The 19,942-nt window shown below is 41.3% G+C and overlaps 1 protein-coding gene across 1 annotated transcript in view; it reads left to right on the top strand.

Annotated features, from left to right (window-relative positions):
• Positions 1–19,942, top strand: part of Hk (Hyperkinetic) — a 377,042-nt gene that overhangs the window by 258,332 nt on the left and 98,768 nt on the right. The gene's annotated exons all lie outside the window — the stretch shown is intronic.

Genomic DNA, 19,942 nt, shown 5'->3' with positions numbered 1-19,942 from the left:
ATTTAAGAAAGTCGCAAATATACTTGGGGACAAAACATGCCGACCTCTCCTCACACCTCTACTCTCCAACGGCAGCCCGTTGTTTATTGGCGGATTATGGGATTTACTACGTCTACTATAGCCGGAGTTGCCAAGTCGTCTACTGCACTCTACACGAAGAAAGGGCAAAGACTGGTTTGGTAAACTCTCCACATCAAACAAGGATCGCTTAGAGCTCGGTAACTCAGCAGGGTGCGCGGTATGATTGACAGCTGTCTTCCAGCTCGCTTCCAGGAACTGAGGTCGTCATGTTTTGTCCCCAGGTATATCATGCATCCCACTCTACAGTTAGTCTACGTCGATGACTTGCATAAATTGTAGGAGTTCTAAGATCCCTAACATTTATGCAAATCTTGCTGCAGAACTACTGTGCGAGTTAGATGATAAATTTGCTTTCAAACGTATGAATGCCTAAAATTCCTTTTCCCACTTATAAGAAATCCCATTGAGCCTCCGTGGTTCAGGCCGGCCTCTCACCGCTGGGCTCCGTGGTTCAAATCCCGGTCACTCCATGTGAGATTTGTGCTGGACAAAGCGGAGGCGGGAGAGGCTTTTCTCCGCCTCGCGTTTTCCCTGTCATATTTCATTCCAGCAACACTCTCAAATATCATTTCATTTCATCTGTCATTCATTCATCATTGCCCCAGAGGAATGCGACAGGCTTCCAGGCTTCGGCAGCCGGCACAATTCCTATCCTACCGAGCTCGATAGCTGCAGTCGCTTAAGTGCGGCCAGTATCCAGTATTCGGGAGATAGTAGGTTCGAACCCCACTGTCGGCAGCCCTGAAAATGGTTTACCGTGGTTTCCCATTTTCACACCAGGTAAATGCTGGGGCTGTACCTAAATTAAGGCCACGGCCGCTTCTTTCCCACTCTTAGCCCTTTCCTGTCCCATCGTCGTCGTAAGACCTATCTGTGTCGGTGCGACGTAAAACAACTAGCAATTCCTATCCTCGCCGCTAGATGGGGCTTCATTCATTCCATTCTTGACCCAGTCAAATGGCTGGAAACAGGCTGTAGATTTTCATTCAAGAAGTCCCATTAAATATCGATTTCAATTCCACAGTTGAGTTTTCTATAGGTTGGAGATTGAAAATAAAGCAAAGCACTGATTTTTTTTGTTTTTTTTTTGTTTTTGTTTTTTCAGTTTTTGGAGACTTTAATCTCGAAATCGGATATTCTCAACACATAAGCGCCACCGGCTACGACCACACACCTTGCCACTCGGAAAATACTAACATCGTCACATTATGCAGCTTCTTTGTCGAGTCCGATGACCTCGATGACCTCGATGTTTGTGTCCATTTTAAAAAACAACGTCATCACCAATTTATTTGTCTACTCTGAAAGTGTAAGAATGTCTTACTACTCAATGTTTGTTTCTCCAACCCTTGCCCCGCTTCTCTACGGGGTCGGGTATGAGATGAGATGTATGTGCCGTGGCAGATTTTTATGACCGGATGCCCTTCCTGACGTCAACCTCATCATAGGAGTTAATGAGATGAAAGGAATGACGTGATATATTTCTAGAGAGTGTGTGAAACCCGGTGCCGGCACATAGACTACTCCTGTCGAATAGCAGCAAGGAGTCTGCTCAAGACTTAACGTCTCCATCCGACGGACGAATCACCATCAACAGCGTCATATGCCCTCACTCCATATGAGCACTGCGGAAAGGTTTGGAATTTAATCCAGGCTTTTGGCACGTAATCTAGTGATTATAAATTGTATGCCACCACCTCCCCTACCCTGCCGGCCAACATTCTGAGGGCGATAAATTTTTCGACCAACGGGACTCGAACCGGCTAACCACGGTGTCAGACCGTTTAGACTTCAACGCCTTAACGATCAGGGCCACCAAGCGAGCTAATGTATTTTTTTGGGAAAGAAAAGCCGAAAAGCTAGGATCAGCACAAACTCCATTTTACAGTCTACTTGCGACCTCTATATTTGTATCTCTCTCCGTCACATCATTTTAAAGCAAACCGAGGCGTCAGGAATTCGTCTTGCTGCCCATTTGATTAACTGCACACTCACTGCTGGCCGTCTTCAGAACAGAGAAGATACAAATGATGGAGCGGATCCGCTGTTTGTTCAAGGTCACTGCGACAAGAAGAGCAAGAGGCCGAGGGCCGATGATGAGTTAATTTCGGCAGACAACATGGCGAGGAAGCTTGCCAGCACCACCAGCCAAATACTGCAGTAAAACAAATGCTATCGCAGGCTGCGTCACTTGAGCTGTCTTATTAACAACAGAGTAAAGAGCTATTATGCCGATGTATTTTTAGGAAGTTCATTCTCAACATAAAGTTTAACACTAACGTAAGTCGGAGTAATTTGTGATTTCACCAGAGGGAAAGGCGATGTGATGGATTTAGAGGGTTAAATCAGACAAACTTGGTAGTATCAAAGGACTGCTGATATCGTGACCATAGCCACGGGACCTCCAGTTTTCAAGGACTCGAATGCGATCGCCTTGATAAGAAGCTACTGACAACGTCACTCGGCTAACATGCCCCCTTAGCGAGTTAACTATCTGCATAAGTTTTTATAACTTTGCTAATAGTTCCTCAAAGAATTCAGCAACTTTTTCTTAGTTAGCAAATAATACCGTTTCTCAGGTCGGTTTACCCCGGAAGTTTCGCCAAATGCAGAAAATCTTCTTGAAATGAAATCCAGAATTTGTTCAGATAATAGTCTTCAAGAGGGGCTGCCTGGCCGAGGCGGTAAAGGACGTGGGTTCGAATCCCCGTCAGGAAGTCGTAAAATTTAAGAAACGAGATTTCCACTTCCGGAGGTGCATATGGCCCTGAGGTTCACTCAGCCTACACCAAAAATGAATACCAGGTTATTTCCTGGGGGCAAAGGCGGCCGGGCGTAGAGCTAACCACTCTCCCCCATCATGTGCCGCGGTTAACAATGGTGGAAGCCTTTACCTTCCACTCCTCCAAGGGCCTCCATGGCCTGTACGGAGGTGACTTGCTTTGCTTTTTGTTCTAACTTCAAGCTCCTATTATTTTTAAGGTCTGCCAATTCTTCTTTTTCTACCATTTCTACTTCCGATAAAAAAAAAAAAGACAGATTTCTTATGCAGTCCTGAGAATTTGTGCTGAGATCTGGAACGTAACTTAGGAGTTTTTCTCTGAGTAATATCAGGTAGTTGTAAATTAAGTATTTCATTTATTTCTTAAAATTACTGTGAGATGTATTTATGGACATTTCATAGCTGCTCTCTTTCGTTTTCCAAGTCCGAATTGCTAAGGGATGGCTAGCCACTTTTTTCCTTCATACTACATCATGAGTTAATAGTATAAAATAATACAAAATATAAACACAAATATACAGTATATCAGGCAGTTCGTGACACCCCACGGTGTTGCTACACCCGATTTGAAAAGTTCTGTTCAGTTATATACTTGTGGATGTACAAGAAAGGTACATTAAATAGTGCACATTACATATCTCTTACGGACTGCCTGGCAGAGGCGGTAAAGGCGTGCTCGGTTCACCTGGAAGGACGTGGGTCAGTTTCCCCGACAGGAAGTCAAAACATTTAAGAAACAAGATTTCCCCGAAGGTGCACACGGCCCTGAGTTTCACGCCGACACCAAAGACGAGTACCAGGTTAATTCCAGGAGGAAAAGGTGACCGAGCGTAGCCATCAAGGGCCGAGGTTACGGATAGTGGAACCCTTTACCTTCCACCCCTCCAAAGGCCTCCATGGCCTGTACGGAGATAACTTACATATCCCTTCTTCAACTAACCAAACTGATCATGTTTTAAATAAATGTGTCGGGCTGACGAGTTACTTCTGCCTCGTCGATCCGGACTGCAATCATTGTGTGGGTCTCGCACGGTGTGTTTCTGTTGGTTGGCCAGCAGGTGCATAAAAACAGTCGACGCAAGAGTAGAACCAAAACTCTCTGTGTACTCTAAGGAAAACAACTATTTTAAAATGTTCTTCGCGCGTGTAATGTTGAAAAATGACTTTGTGAAAATAAATTAAATGGAACATTTGACACTCTTTTTCATGTGATTTGTTTCAGTTAAGTTAAACATTGGCAGCAGTGTAACTTTTTATCTGTATTTTATATTCTCTCTCTAAATAATTAGGTACGAGTCTTTTAAAATCTTGTACTTTTATCATTCTCTTTTGTCAAATAACCGGGAGACTTGTTCAATAAACACCTGGTGCTGGTAACTTTCCAGAAACATATGGGGGAAAAAATATTTTCAAGGAATTTTTTCCCTTCCATTCTCCAGACCTTGTACTTATCCCAAAATGATACCTTTAAAGAAAAATCAATAAAGAATTGTTCAGGTTGAAAATACCCTGGTGGGTTTTGCATATTTGTAACCGAAGGATGGGATGATTCGAGACAAATTTATTTATTGTATTTGTCTGACTTTTATCAGTGGCGAACTTAGGGCTTGTGACCCTCTCTTACACTCAACCACGTAAATTACAGATGATACATATATAAAAGAAATGTACTATTCTATCATAAAATCAAAGATAACTACCGGTAAGCTAAAAATGAAAGTGTATAATCAATCAATGAATGAATCAGAACGTGTAATGGAAAGAAAGCAAAGCTCAACAACTAAAATACAATAAAATAAATCCGGAACATAAAGGTAAAAAGAAAGAGACAAAGTCATAATTAAGAAGTAAGATGCGAACTGAAAAATATAAGCAAGAACACAATACGTAATAAAGTAATGGTAGTATAAGTATGGCCATAAAAAGTTATGTATGGGGTAGTGGGAATCCCTCCCACCCACCCCTTCGAACCACACGCTCCCCATCCGACGGATAAATCACCGTCAGTCCGGCCCCACGTCCGCCTGTCACCCTGCGGCCCGGGTTCGACTCCCGGCCGGGTCAGGGGTTTTTAATTGTAATAATTAATATCCTTGGCCTGGGGACTGGGTGTTTGTGTCGTCCTTAATGTTCCTTTCCTCACAGACAACACTCTGCACTTCCACAATTCCAATAACACGCAGGTTCATACAATATGGTGCCAATAGGAGCAAAAGATCCACAAGGGTTGACGCCCCGAACAAATAGCATTAAAAAATCACCATCAACAGCGCCATTGCCCTCACTCCATATGAACGCTGCGGAGAGGTTTGGAGTTGAATCCAGTCTTTTCGATTAGAAATATACCACCACCCCTCCTACCCTGCCGGCCAGTATTCTGACGGTGAATTGTTTTCGACCAACGAGGTTCGAACCGACTAACCACGATGTCAGACCATATAGACTTGACGCTTTAACGATCATGGCCACGAGGCGGGTGACAAAATTATTACCATTATATTTATGATATGTTAATATACCCAAGTTTCACTGAAATCTGTCCGGCCCAGTTCAAACAGTTCCCACGTTAGTGTATGTGAAGTCATCTTTATTTTTTAGCATTATACTGCTATCGCCTAGTAAGCAAGTCAAAATACTTGTCCGAAAACACGAATAGTCTGCCTAAATAACCGCACAACCCACAAATAGCATCGAAAGTCAAGTACTGTATTTATACACTGAGCGCACGTTGTTGCCAAACGCTAGTGTTAAACGCAGACTAGATCGCACGCCGTCAGGGAGCATATGTTTCTAATAAACAGGTAATAAATTGCTAGCGCTGTCCTTTCTAACGATACCACACAACATATGAGTAGTGTGAGTCACTTGGCCGTGAGCTCAAGCCAACCTGTTCTAACCTCAAGTCCCTGACATTATTTACGAAATAGAATGAGTTCTTCGAATAGGTTCTCAGAGAAGCATATGACCAATTTCAGATTTCCAACTAACTACACTGCATTTCTTTTAACTTACTGGGCTGTGCATCTCTATAGCGGAGGCAGATTAGGAGTGGAAGTTAAAGTCATGTGACGTAATCTCAGGCTACAGTGGTCATCCACAGCTATCTAGAGGTTAGTTTTTTCGCCGATCTAGGTGGTTAATCGTTATTATCAAATACAGTAGAGACAATACGCGACACGGATTTAGCCTTGTTAAAATGGGAGACAATTCGACGGTGGCGCTCCTAGTGACTTGACCTGAAAAGTCGCGCTAAATTCAAATATCAATGGAAATGCATATACGAAAATGGATAAATAAATTACGTCTAGAGAGAAAGTATTATTGAGATACTAACTTCGAAGTTGCTAAAGCAATTCTGGATAAATGAATGAAGAATTATTTAAAAGGTTATTATTTAAAGACTGAAATTAGACATATAAACAAGATGTGAAATTTACGCATTACTTTCTTTGGTTTAGCATTCCTGCCTGAACTTTTACGGTTAGATTTGTCTTTTTTCTCATTTAAAAAACATTGTATCATCACATTAAGACACTTGTCAATAAAAATATTAGCACATTCTTTACACACATGATGCAATGAATTAACATTTAGAAGCTAGACAATTTTCCTCTTAACATGAAGCCTACTAACAGAAAGAAAATCTATAAAATCCCGACTTTAATCTGAGAAGAGGGATAAATGAAAGAAAAGTATGAAAATGTTGTCGATAGTGATGCTTTGAGGAATATTTACGTAGAATTAGAGTAAAAATGTAACGTACCCTTGGCTGTATAGTCGAGGATTTCTAAAGTCGCTGGCCTGGAAATGATCTGAACACATCTTATAATTCTTATATAAGCGTAACGTCCCTTCTTTCTTGTACACCTTATCCAAATCACTTCTGTGACATTTCAAAACCCACAGATCAAACCTACAACAACACATCGGTATTGAAGGTTAACTGCTGCACTATACAATAAAATATGCGTATTATATTTTAAGCCAGTTAAAATATGGGTCGAGCAGGTCAGAAGATTATGAAGTACTATAAAAATCTCTTTGTCACTGGAAGAATATATATGCAAACACAATATTACTTACATTTTCTTGTCACGAGAGAAGCGAAAGAAAGACCGCGCATTCTTCTCTACTTCATAGTTACTGCAGCCAAACACAGCACTTACCTTTCCCCATGTTGAGAGGAGATATCAAGGAATGACACACGCTACTATTTAACTATGTCAACTCACTGAAAACGCATAAATAACACCAAACACTTCACACAAAAATACACGTGCTCTTATGACAGAATCAGTAGTTCTCAGGTCTACCCGCTAGAGAGAGCTCTATTAGCTGTCCCTCGATATCTCGCTAAAGTAAAGTAAACTCGTGTCCTCATCCCGAGGTGGTGCAGCTCTTTTCAGGCACAGCCCCATTGGAGGTGAGCTGCATGTACCATTTCAACCACTTACCAGCCCTCCTGCCATTCTTAAATTTCTGGCAGTACCGGGAATCGAACCCGGGCCCCCGAGGATGGCAGCTAATAACACTAACCGTTACGCTACGGAGGCGGACGATATCTCGCTGAGTGTCGCGTATTGTCTCTACTGTATTTGTTATTATTCTGTTTCCAATATGGCGGGTTCGATTCCAGTCGACGAGGTAGGTGGTCTTTAAGGATGTTTAACGGCTAAATCCGTGCGCTTGGCTTCCGACGCGTTAACTAACTCCTAAAAGACAAAATTCCGAAACTTCGTCGTGTGCTACGACCGTTATTCATCAGAGCATACGTTACATATTTCCTTTAGGACTACTCGTTTCAGCTAGCTGTGGGCTACGACTACTTCGACTTTCTTTAATTATTTTAACTTTCCTTCCTCTTTCTCCAGTACCGTACTCATTCATTCTCTGGTGCGCCCTACATCGTTAGTCTTCTTTTCTTGAAGTGGTTTAACGTCGCACTAACACACAAACGTTTAAAAGTATGAAGGAGTGCTAGGATTGGGAAGATAGCAGCCATGGCCTTATTAAGGTACATTCCCAGAATTTGCCTGCTGTGAAAATAGGAAGCCACTAAAAATCATCTGAAGAGCTGCTGGCAGTGGGATTCGACCTCTTCTTCTTGTTCTCCTTGATTTCTCCTCTGACAGATCCTTCGCTTCCTCGGTTTTTCCAACACCTTTCTGCTTTCTTTGTCTTGTCTTGACCCCACGTTTTTGTAAGTCGTGGACTCCTTTTACCCATGGTACTTGGGTTTCATGCTCTCCTGGAATGTAAGAATCCTTTTTGCTATAATTTATTGGTCAGTTCTTTTAATGTGTGCACAAAAGTCCAGCTTCCTATTCTTCATTGGTCTACCGATCTTCTTAAATTTTTCGTACAGCTCTTTGTTTGGTATCGGCAGAGAGTGAACTCATCTGATGTTGCTTTTTTTTTTTTTTTTTTTTTATCATCCGAAGAATTACCTTAAAACTTTCTCTTTTTATATTTCCGACAACTCCTTTCTAGATAGTGTTTCTGATGCGTATTCGGGCTTGACCGATGTTCTGATATACCTAAATCTGGCCTGATAAAATAAGGATTTTGACTTGTAAGTCTGCTGACATAGTCTGACCGCCAACTCCATCTTTCTCGCTTGTTCTTCAGTAGCTGCCTTTTCACTGATATTCGGAGTCAGAATCTTGCCAAGGTACTTAAAATTGATGGTTCACTTAATATCAGCATACTTGATTCCCGTAATCCAGGGCTGATTTTTTTTTTTTTTTTTTTTTTTTTGCTTTACGTCGCACCGACACAGATAGGTCTTATGGCGACAATGGGACAGGAAAGGGCTAGGAGTGGGAAGGAAGCGGCCGTGGCCTTAGTTAAGGTACAGCCCCAGCATTTGCCTGGTGTGAAAATGGGAAACAACGGAAAACCATTTTCAGGGCTGCCGACAGTGGGATTCGAACCTATTATCTCCCGAATACTGGATACTGGCCGCAATTAAGCGACTGCAGCTATCGAGCTCGGTGGACTGATCTTTGACGGTTATATTCATAATATTCATATCCTCTGTATTATTATTATTATTATTATTATTATTATTATTATTATTATTATTATTATTATTATTATTATTATTATTATTATTATTATTATTATTATTATAAACCATCTGAATGAAGAACACTCTCCAGGACGAAACATCAACAGGCAAATACTAATCAAAGGTAACCTGGATGTTTAATTGTAACTAACCTGTCCTCTATTATCCAAACAAGTGTTCCTTAACTGTGGGTACGCGTACACCTACGAGTACTTGGAGAGGAATGAATGGTTATAATATTTCTGTGGTTACTTTTTTTTTCCTACGATATCTCTAAAATGAGATCAGACAGTACCGAAAACTCATTAGAAAATTACTTTGTATTGCCAGTGTATAACGTACCAATACTAGACCAGTACCGGTACTTTTTGACTATCATAAATTAATAGATACTAGCAAATGTACCCGTGCTTCGCTGTGGTGTTCTACATGGTATAAGACTACGAATTTCTCCGTAAATTACTGTGAAGGCAGGGAGTAAGATTATACTAAATTGTATGTCTGTTAGCGCTTTCCGAGAAACAAAACAGGGAGGACACCATACGTTGTTTCCGACGTCAGGTAGGCATTGGGGAAATTTTGTTGATAATGGCAGGTCACATTTTCTACTGCTAATCACAATCGAATTCCGGAGTTTCTACATTAATGGCAGGCTCACTTGGCAACTGCCATTCACAACAGAGATGGAGAGTTTTCATTATAAAGACAGATCCCTTTTCCTAATGCCAGTCACAATCGAGCTGAAGAGATTTGATTATAATGGAGAAATGCACCGCTATCTAACGTATCAACAATCGAGACCCGACAAGTCATAGGACCAAAGTTGTAGATCTCTCCAAATTGAACAGCGATTGTGCTATTTGTTTTGTAATACGACTTACGGTTTAGCCGCTAACTACCCAAAACGAAGGTCTGCGCCGTCATTAAAATGCATCCATATTTCGGTATTTTCCGCAGCCAAAAGTTATACATTTGAACAGCTTGGAATATTTCTTCAAAGAAAAGAGTGTCCAGGTTTCGATACTAGCACTCGCATACATACGGAGTAATAAAGGAAGAAGGTAATACAGTTAAGGAGGTTGAAATTAATAGAAAATAGGATTATAACTTAGGACAGCCGGATAGGAAAAATATGTAAATACTAAGTGGATGTATTTGAAAATAAAATGTCCCTCAATAAATTGTGAAGGTATGAGTTATGGATAGGGCCTATAAGAAAGCGGTAACAGAGGAGAAATTTATGTGCAGGGATTCTTAGGTAAACAGATAAGAAGACGACTTATGTGTTATTAATAATAATAATAATTCTATTTGATTTACGTCCCACTAACTACTTTTACAGTCTTCGGAGACGCCGCGGTACCGGAATTTAGTCCCGCAGGAGTTCTTTTTACATGCCAGTAAATCTACCGACACGAGGCTGTCGTATTTGAGCACCTTCAAATACCACCGGACCGAGCCAGGATCGAACCTGCCAAGTTGGTGTTAGAAGGCCAGCGCCTCAACCATCTGAGCCACTCAGCCCGGCAGCTTAGGTGTTATTACTTGAGTCTAAAGAGGCATGGCAGAGGCAAGAAATCAAAGCGGAAAACAGAAGTAGAATAGTAATACAGTAAAAATTATAGCAAATGACAGAAAACAACTTATGGTGTGAAATAATGGGCTACACTCAGCGATACTGTTCAAATATTAACAACGTCCCTTAGTGCTATTCCAGGACGATGGTAACCTCCAACGGTATAGCGCCAATATCCCGCGGAATGGTTGATTGACTTCTCTCTCGCTTTCTACCCAACGACAAACCTTGAGTTTACAGGAATGATGACGAAAATGAAAATGCATTACTTCCCTGCTGGCAGTCAGAGACGTTGCCATGGTAACCTGCAGGTTCGTTGTCGGTCTGTCGGTCACTCAATGCAGAGCATCAGACTCGCAGAAAGTAGTAATTTTCTCAGTCATTCGAAGAGTAAGCGAAATTATGTACATAACAAAAGTTGTTTATAATAAAGGAACGTTTCACATGTAGTCCACGGATTTTACAGAAAATCACTAGTATAAGATAAAATGGAGTAAAACTGATTTTTAAATCATATGCATATCAAAACCTTTTCCCGTGTGTATGTATGTATGTATGTATGTATGTATGTATGTATGTATGTATGTATGTATGTATGTTCAGTCCGTCAGCGCTTCCACTGGTGGGATCCTCAACAGCTCTGCCATCAGCTGTCATAGATGGCCTAGGTATCACTGAAGAGGCGTACTAGGGAAATGAGGAGTGAGGTAGTTTCCCGTTGCTTTCCTCACCGAGCCAGAGTTTCTATTACATATCAGTCTGCCAAGCCCACTGAAAAACATCAACCGACCCTATGAGAACATGTTCACACCATTCATAGCAGGGACTGGCTGCATAAGGAATTGGCATTACTAGCATCGTTCATACCTCAGTCACTTTCATATTGTCAAAGCCAAGGATAAGACAGAGACAGATCTATGAAAGTAACAAAATTGCTCTAGCCTATACCAGAAGACATAGTGCACTGTAAACACTAGGTCCTGCCAGCAAAGGCAGTTCCCCGTATGAGTATTCTCTAAATATGAACTTTGGTCGAGATCTATCCATCCGTTTCACCGTGATCGTGGAACAAATACGAAAAATAAAAACCACTTATACGTTCTTGAGTTGACCTAAAACGGATACATATCTGAAAAATTGGCAAAACAAACGAAATTATAGGCAGCGGACCCCTTATAACTTTATTTATATAGATAAGGAAAACAGACTTAAGTTTCCCATTAAATCAAATTTTTATAACCACTCTTCCATTTTCTTAGTACGGTAGAAAATAGATTATCCGTACCTTGATTATCCGGATCCTCAATTATCTCCCCCTGTGGGTGGGAGCGGTTATAATAACATTCATTGTATCCCCTGCCTACCATAAGAGGTAATTTAAAGTGTCACCAGGGACACTTAGCTTGGGAGCGTGGTTTGGAGACCATGGGGCTCTTAGCTGTGTCATATCTTCCACTTACTTGTGCCAGGTACCTCACTTCCCGTGGTGAAGTCCTGTTCTTTGACCAGGACGATATTCGGCGTCGAGGCCTAGGGTTTCTTTCATTTTCACGCCTTTCGTGGCTCTCGTCTTTCTTTGGCTGATACCCTCATTTTTGGAAGTGTCGGGCCCCTTCTACTTTTCCCCTCTGATTAGTGTTAAGAGAGGATGGTTACCCATTTATACTTCCTCTTAAAATAATAATCACCACTGCCGCCACATCAATTATCCGGACGCGGAGAAATTTTGAATTCGATTATCCGACTTTTGCTTATCCGGACGAAACTTAGTACTAATTAATCCGTATAATCGAGTTCCTACCGTGCTTCAATTTCTAACAAGCAAGGCTGTAGATTGAAATTACTATCATTATTAATTTCGTGTATTAATGAAATAACTTCATCAATCTCACATTTGGTATGTTTCCATTCAATTCAATCACTACTGATCTTCATTTAGGACAGTCGCCCAGGTGGCAGATTCCCTATCTGTTGTTTTCCTAGCCTTTTCTTAAATGATTGCAAAGAAATCGGAAATTTATTGAACATCTCCCGTGGTTATTCCAATCCATAACTCCCCTTCCAATAAACGAATATTTGTCCCAATTTGTCCTCTTGAATTCCAACTTTATCTTCATACTGTGATCTTTCCTACTTTTAAAGACACCACTCAAACGTATTCGTCTACTGATGTCCTCCCACGCCATCTCTCCACTGACAGCTCGGAACATACCACTTAGTCGAGCAGCTCGTCTCCTTCCTCCCAAGCCTTCCCAACCCAAACTTTGCAATATTTTTGTAACGCTACTCTTTTGTCGGAAATCACCCAGAACAAATCGAGCTGCTTTTCTTTGGATTTTTTTTCCAGTTCTTGAATCAAATAATCCTGGTGAGGGTCCCATACACTGGAACCATACTCTAGTGGGGTCTTACCAGAGACTTACATGCCTTCTCCTTTACATCCTTACTACAACCCCTAAATACCCTCATAACCTTGTGCAGAGATCTGTACCCTGTATTTACAATCATATTTATGCGATTACCCTAATGAAGATCTTTCCTTATATTAAGACATAGATATTTACAATGATCCACAAAGGGAACTTTCACCCCATCAACGCAGTCATTAAAACTGAGAGGACTTTTCCTATATGTGAAACTCACAACCTGACTTTTAACCCAGTTTATCACGTTACCATTGCCTACTGTCCATCTCACAACATTATCGAGGTCATTTCGAAGTTGCTCACAATCTTGTAACTTATTTATTTCTCCGTAAAAAGGCTGCAAAAAGCCGTATGTCTGATTCCACTTCCTTACACTTATCATTTATATATATATGGAAACATAAAGGTCCAATAATACCTTGAGGAATTCCCCTCTTAATTTTTACAGGGACAGATAAAGCTTCGCCTACTCTAATTCTCTGAGTTCTATTTTCTAGAAATAGAGCCACCCATTCAGTCACTCTTTTGTCAAGTCCAATTGCACTCATTTTTGCCAGTAGTCTCCCATGATCTACCCTATCAAATGCCTTAGATAGGTCAATCGCGATACAGTCTTTTTGCTATGGGCTTTACGTCGCACCGACACAGATAGGTCTTATGGCGACGATGGGATAGGAAAGGCCTAGGAGTTGGAAGGAAGCGGCCGTGGCCTTAATTAAGGTACAGCCCCAGCATTTGCCTGGTGTGAAAATGGGAAACCACGGAAAACCATTTTCAGGGCTGCCGATAGTGGGATTCGAACCTACTATCTCCCGGATGCAAGCTCACAGCCGCGCCTCTACACGCACGGCCAACTCGCCCGATGCGATACAGTCTAACTGACCTCCTGAATCCAAGATATGTGCTATATCTAGCTGGAATCCTACATGATGAGCTTCAGTGGAATAACCTTTCCTAAACCCAAACTGCCTTCTATCAAACCAGTTATTAATTTCGCAAAACATGTCTTATATAATCAGAAAGAATGCTTTCCTAAAGTTTACATGCAATGCATGTCAAACTGACTGGGCTGCAATTTTCAATTTTATGTCTATCACCCTTTCCTTTATACACAGGGGCTATTATTGCAACTCTTCATGTTGGCATTCATTGCGTTGATCGCTGCATGACTAAACAAAGTATCAAAAATGTGTTAATGTTTGTATAACAGTAACTTCAATAGTAGTTGTTCCACCTTGAATTTATTACCTATAACAGTATTTACTAAATAATGGAAACCTAAAGGGGTGCACATACAGAAAAGGTACTTATCTAAACGGACTAGATAAGTCTTCTCAGCTTGTTAGTATTCCTAATTTTGTTTCATTTAGGGGCTTTAAACTTCGCACCAATAGTGTTTCGACATTTGCAATCGATGAAATTAAATTATGGTTTCCTACTGGGAACTTAATTTTTGAAATAGTGCCATATACTTCCTGTAGGGGAGAATCATGTTTGATAACTTTTATTGTTGATTTTCTATTACCGTGGTCTAGATATCCTGGGAAAGGAATCATTCCCGCATCTTGTTATTCCTTACTATCGCAGAGCTAGTAACTTAAATATTAACTTTTGAAGCATTAACTTATAACGGTAATAGAGCAATGATAATCCACGGCCTGTTTCCAGTCATTCGACCGGGTCAGGAATGGAAAGAATGAAGCCCCATCTAGCGGCGAGGATAGGAATTGTGCCGGCTGCCGAAGTCTGTCGCACTCCTCTGGGGCAATGATTAATGAATGACAGATGAAATGAAATGATATTGGAGAGTGTTGCTGGAATGAAATATGACAGAGAAAACCGGAGTACCCGGAGGAAAACCTCTCCCGCCTCCGCTTTATACAGCACAAATCACATATGGAGTGACCGGGATTTGAACCACGGAGGCTAACGATAATAGAGCAATAGCGTAATTTAATAATGGAGCCGTGTTCAGGCTGTGTAACCTCCTTCGAAGAATTCCATTATTCGAAAAACGTATCCTGCATATGAGTAAAAATGCTACCTACAGTGAAATAGGTAACCACAAGTTATATTATAACATACACTGGCTCCAGAAAGTATTGGCACACCTCATTCCGTTACAATATTCGGTTTACTGTAGGACTGTCTTCTTCCTGATATTTTTTTCTATGTATTGGGAGTCGACACATCGTGCGGATTTTGTCCAGTTTACGGCCGGATGCCCTTCCTGACACTAGCCCTATGTAGAGGGATATATTAATTATTGCGCCTGGGAACCGAATCCGGGGTCCTCTGAACCAGAAGCCACAACGCTGACCATTCAGCCAAGGATCCGGAACAGTGTAGGACTGTGTATGTGTGTGTGGACAGAGATACCGTATCCACACAATGTTATGTACGACATTATTCAAGTACACGATAAATTAGCTGTGTAGAAATGAATATGCAGCCCTAGAATGAAGAGAAAAGAAGTGGGAAACAGCAAACATTGGACGGGTAAAGATCTGTGAGCAATTTTTACATTCTGAAGTTCAAACAAATGTTAGAACAAACATTCTTCCTGACAGCAATTGGGTTTTGAAGTGATATCTGATCCGAATTTGTCTACTAAATTGACGAGGTGAATGAAAACTTAATACTTGCAGACTTTACTGAGATGCATTTTGCGATCATAACCTTCATAAAGATTTGAAAAAGTAGAAATAAAATCATGAAATCAAAGGTCGGTCTTACCAGTAATTTTCCCAACAAAATGAAGCTAATATTGAAGAGCTGGAAGCACTGCCACTTTCCGGTTCCACATAAATACCAAGAGACAACTGTGCAACAATTCCGTGTGCTCGACCTGTTTCTACTCATACTGAACGAAGCTCAAGGTGATACGGACTTGCTCATCTGTTACACGAACCATATTCATTTGTTTAGAGACAAATGACAATCGCGAAGCACCACATACACTTCCCGATACAATAACTCAGCGGTCTCTTATACTTTGTTCCGTCCTCCTAGCATATGGTTGGTCGGCGGATGCAGAGTAGGTGTTGGCCCACAAGTAGCCACGGCTGGTCCGTGGTTCGGCAGCTCTGCACTCCCACCGGCCGTGGCTATACACCTCTGTATTCGGGAGACGGAGAGGGGTTGGTCCCCACCGCCCGCTGTCCTGAGAATGGTTTTCCGTTGTTTTCCATTCTCCTGCACTAAAGGGAATGCCGGGACAGTTCCTTTTATAGGCCATGGCCGCTAACACTTTCACCTTCTCCACACATTTCCTTCTCCGATACAATTCTCCTGACCGAGCTGGATAGCTGCAGTCGCTTAAGTGCGGCCAGTATCCAGTATTCGGGAGATAGTAGGTTCGAACCCCACTGTCGGCAGACCTGAAAATGGTTTTCCGTGATTTCGCATTTTCACACCAGGCAAATGCTGGGGCTGTACCTTAATTAAGGCCACGGTTGCTTCTTTCCCATTCCTAGCCCCTTCGTGGCCCATCGTCGCCATAAGACCTATCTGTGTCGGTGCGACGTAAAGCAGATTGAAAAATACAATTCTCCTCGCCTGAGAGACGGTGTCATCGTCAAGGAGGCCCGCTTTCCCCTTCAGGGGAGGAATGAAAACATTTAGTAGTCATAGTAGTAGTACATATGGTTATTTTGTAATAAAATATTTCTTGTCTTAGTCCTTAATATACATTTGTTCCATAGTCTCTTTAACACATAAACTTGTGCAGTTATGAAAGTGACAAGTAGCATTTAGGGTAATTGCTGGTGAATACCATATTTTCTGTTTTTTACAACCTGCTTTACGTAGCACGGACACAGATAGGTCTTATGGCGACGATGGGATAGGAAAGGGCTAGGAGTGGGAAGGAAGCGGCCGTGGCCTCAATAAAGGTACAACCCCAGCATTTGCCAAGAGTGAAAATCGGAAACCACGGACATTGAGTTGCTTGCCTGAAGAGATTTTTATCACCCTGTGGGTCATCATCCTTCAGGGTGAAGCTCGAGCGCCGGTATGTGTTTCGCAGTGGGCTCTCCATCAGCTCTGATCACATGCCCAGACCAGTACAATCTATCCTCTCTCATTTTGGCCAGTATCGGGGTGATCTTCAGGATGCTTCTGACCTCTTTATTCGGGCTCATTCCTCACATGGTCTAGTCGCATGATTCCCAGCCACGATTCTCATGTCTATCCTTGAAGGATCAGCTCGTGCCTCCCTGCAGAGTGTTACTGGAAGAATGACTGCGAGGCACACCTTACATTTTTGGTACAGAGGTATCTTTTGTTCATAATTACGTACTGATTCTTTCTCGCAATATCTTTCTAAAAGACAGCTATCACGATGACATCCACAAGAAACCTTCCGTCGTCCTCGACAGGACTAACGATTACAATATTTTAAACTCTATTATTATTATTATTATTATTATTATTATTATTATTATTATTATTATTATTATTATTATTATTATAGGGGCTGCCTGGCCGAGGCGGTAAAGGCGTGCTCGGTTCACCTGGAAGGACGTGGGTTCGATTCCCCGTCAAAGAGTCGAAGAATTTTAAGAGACGAGTTTTCCACTTCCGGAGGTGCACATGGCCCCGAGGTTCACTCAACCTACACCAAAAATGAGTACCGGGTTAATTCCTGGGGGCAAATGAGGCCAGGCATAGAGCTAACTACTCTACCCAATCAAGTGCCGAGGTTACGGATAGTGAAAGCCTTTACCTTCCACCCTCCCCCCTCCAGGGCCTTCATGGCCTATTGCATTATTATTATTATTATTATTATTATTATTATTATTATTATTATTATTATTATTATTATTATTATTATTATTATTATTATTATTATTATTATTATTATTATATCTCTGAATACTCCCCTGGGGAAAGATAACTCAGTGGTATAGTCTCACGCTTCTCGACAATGAGGCCGCGAAAGTTTTCTGAAATTAGCTTCATACTGTATTTCACGTCAAACTACTACTACTACTACTACTACTACTACTACTAAAAGTTTCCATGCCTACCCTGAAGGGGAAGACGGGCCTCCTAGACGGATACCCACTACAGTTGCAAATCTAAACAAGCTTCAGATACTACAGCGTCGGGTGGAGAGGCTAATAAATTACCGACCGGGCGAGTTGTCCGTTTGGTTAGGGCCGCGCGGCTGTGAACTTGCATCCGGAAAATAGTGGGTTCGAATCCCACTGTCCGCAGCCCTGAAAATGGTTTTCCGTGGTTTCCCATTTTCACACCAGGCTATACCTTAATTAAGGCCACAGCCGCTCCCTTCCAAGTCCTAAGCCTTTCCTGTGTCGGTGCGACGTAAGGCCACTAGCGAAAAATAAATAAATAAATAAATAAATAAATAAATAAATAAATAAATAAATAAATAAATTACCGCTCCCATCTTCATTCGGCTAACCTCCACTCAATAGAAACTATTGTCAAAAGAACCAAACTTGATCTTCCTTCGAAAATCCCTCGCCAGCCCCATTAACTTGGCCCTTTATGCCGCATTTCCCTATCATTCGCGTATCGTATAACCCCATTACTGCTGAAAAAACTAGGGTAAATTATAACATATAACTTGTAATATTGTAACAACCCAAATAATACTGTAACATCATTGTAACAACTCATACCATATTTTAAACAGGCAATTGTAAAACCAATGTAACTCAGAAAATCATCACCACATGGTAAAAGCAGAGATGACATGTAACAGAACACTGTCAAAATATGTAAAACCCAATTGTACAAATTTAAAGCTCAATAAAGCACTTAGCCAAGAGGCCTAAATCCCAACCAGCACCTCCACCGATTCAAACCTCACCCTAACTACCTCCCAACTCCATCAAACCACCAAATCCGTCGAATCTCCTGGCCAGAGAGAAGGCATTACCTTCTAGTCGGCCCGCCGCTCCCCTTCGAGGAGGGGAATGAAAACCTTTCCTATGTCCTAGGTACTTTCACTCTGTAAACAGGGGCGTTATTTTTGTCCCTCCTCTTGCAAGACACTACCTCCTACCAATTCGGTTCCTACGGTAGTTAAGTTTGTAGCTTTTTACGGCTAACGGTCCCTCGAATTCGAACCGTGTCTGCGTGTTCCTTAACTCAGAAAGGATTGAAGACTTTTTTGTAGAATAACTTTTTATTACAAGTAGAAAGGTCTGGTTGCTAATTACAAAGTTGCTTACATGGTCTGCTTATAGCATAAGACCAGCAGCGTGTCACGTTTGTGACCGTCGTGTACTGCACAGAACAGTGGTGAAGAGAATGAACCTCGAGTAGGGATTCCTCCCTCCATTTATACTATCTTAATGTACAAAGATTAATACAGTCATAACAGCAAGAGGCTGTTATGACCAACAGCCCTCATGACGCATGGGGTACAATGGTCAGTGCGAGTCATGATGTTGGTTCTCCAGTGAGTAACCACCTCATGACTGGCCTTTACAAAGTTTGTCCTGACTCACAGGGAGAGTCATCTTATTTGTGAAATATGTCTTATGATTAATATATACAGATCTGAGTAATATCTTACAGTTTGGAACCTTTCAGACAATACATTAAAATGAATATTCCTGTGAATTAGCAGGAATATTAGATACAGGTGATATTTCGGGCAAGGAATATAACTCCTCCCCTCTTTGTCTATTGTTACTGTCCTCAGTAACATTTGGTTTTCTAGTTCTACAGTTTACATATATTTGATACAGATTTTTTCTAAAAATTAACAGTATTATACATAGTATGATTATCATAATGGTCATATTAACAGGAGTAACCTCTTTCATTACAGTATATTTGGGAGTTAGAGGTTGTAGGTCCAGTTTTAATTTATTCACATCGAGGTGGGAATAATGGAAATGGATTTCATTCCTTGTAAAGGGTTCCTTTTGAGCATAGAGGAATGGGAACTTATGGACATATTTCGTTGGTTTTTGTTCAAGAGTAACTCCCATAGCTGATATGGGGCATGAGATATTAGAATATACAAT

The sequence above is a fragment of the Anabrus simplex genome, chromosome 6 (genome assembly GCF_040414725.1).
Source record: "Anabrus simplex isolate iqAnaSimp1 chromosome 6, ASM4041472v1, whole genome shotgun sequence".
Taxonomy (NCBI): domain Eukaryota; kingdom Metazoa; phylum Arthropoda; class Insecta; order Orthoptera; family Tettigoniidae; genus Anabrus; species Anabrus simplex.
This window is presented reverse-complemented; position numbering and strand designations above follow the sequence as displayed.